Here is a 1,544-nt window from a genome sequence, read left to right on the forward strand (position 1 = left end):
CCCTCTGAGTTTGGTTCCTCCCTCTGAGTTTGGTTCCTCCCTCTGAGGATAGTAGGACTCTAGAGTCTTTGTAGTTTGCTTTCTACCCATTTTGAGGCAGGGCCCTAGCTACACCCTTCCTCTAGGGTTCCCAAGTTTTACTGTTTGGGGTTTTGCCCTGGGGCAATAATTACTATGTTTTCAAGGGTGGGGGGTGGGGGTGGAGCAGCTGGTGTTCTGCCATCCTGGTCCTTGGAGGTCCTGAGAAGAGCTTTTTAAATTTCTGGGCTATGGAGTGGTAGTCCTAGTAGTATTTGCTGTCCTGGACAAGGGCCCTGCATTTGATTTTTACCTTGCTCTTTCCAGTCCCAGCCATTTGGTGATAGTAGTGGCCCTTGTGGTTGATGGGACAACTTGCCCCCCTCATTGAAGAGGCCTCCTCCTGGCCTGCCCCTGTGTGCCGATGATCTTATCAGTTCTACCATTGAAACTCATCTGAAATCTATCTCCTTGTCTATATTTTGACTGGCTATTATTAACCACACTCACAGAGCACCTCCCCCCCTCCAAGATGGAATATTGCAATAGCTTCCTTGTACGATTTTCCATATCGCCTCTCTGCTCCACCCCACAGTCAGGCTTTACATAGTTTCCCAAAAAAATTCACATGATAATTTTGTCATATATTTGAAATGAATAGTACATTGTGCATGGTAGATATGCAATTTCATGTGCAATCATTTAAAAATTTTTATTGTACTTTTATGGAAATGCTTGTTTTATTTTTATGTATAATTAAATTTTATAACATATAATTTTGTAAATATATATATATATATATTTTAAAAAGAATTGATGTGACAATGTCACAACTCTGCTAAAACACTTTCTGTGGCTCCCTGTTGCCTATTACACTGAAACTCCCCTGTTGGACATTTAAAGTCCCATAGAGCCTGGTATTGGTCTACAGCCTGTCCAGCCTTACCTGATATTATTCTCTTGCATATGCTTCATGCTTCAAAGTGAGCAACCTCAGTTCTCCAATATACGCTGTGCCTATAGATCTCCATACTTTAGCTCATGCTATGCTTTGTGTCTGGATGTCTTCCTTCTCTCATCTACCTGTTGATTTCCTATCCACAGGAAGGCAGCAAGGTACAGTGCAAAGAGTAGTGTCTGTGAAGTCAAAGAGCTTCAATTTGAGATAAGATTTCTCTCTGATGCTTACTGCAGATATGATCTTGGACAAGTCACTTCACCTCTATGTACCTCAGTTTTCTCATCTGTAAAATGACTAGGTTGAACAAGATACCTTCTGAGATTCATTCCAACTCTAGACCTATGGTCTGGAAAGAAACGAGAATCCAATGGCAACTCTCCAAGGAGCTTTGATTCCTCCACTCAATTATCCAGTCCACCTCAGATTTCTTTATTGTACTTTGTTTTCAGATCTCTAAGGAATGTTTTATACATTATTTTCCATTATAGTTGTCTGTTTTGAAGTCTTACTACATCACCCCCTCCCCCAACAGAGGGTAAGTTCCTTGAGGCCAAGAACCATGTCT

At 41.4% G+C, this 1,544-nt stretch overlaps 1 long non-coding RNA gene across 1 annotated transcript in view; it reads left to right on the forward strand.

Annotated features, from left to right (window-relative positions):
- LOC138166977 (uncharacterized) overlaps positions 1-1,544 on the forward strand; it is a 90,216-nt gene that overhangs the window by 62,466 nt on the left and 26,206 nt on the right. The window lies entirely within an intron of this gene.

The sequence above is a fragment of the Petaurus breviceps genome, unplaced genomic scaffold (genome assembly GCF_028583685.1).
Source record: "Petaurus breviceps papuanus isolate PSGF00001 unplaced genomic scaffold, PetGlider_PUasm1.0 227, whole genome shotgun sequence".
Taxonomy (NCBI): domain Eukaryota; kingdom Metazoa; phylum Chordata; class Mammalia; order Diprotodontia; family Petauridae; genus Petaurus; species Petaurus breviceps.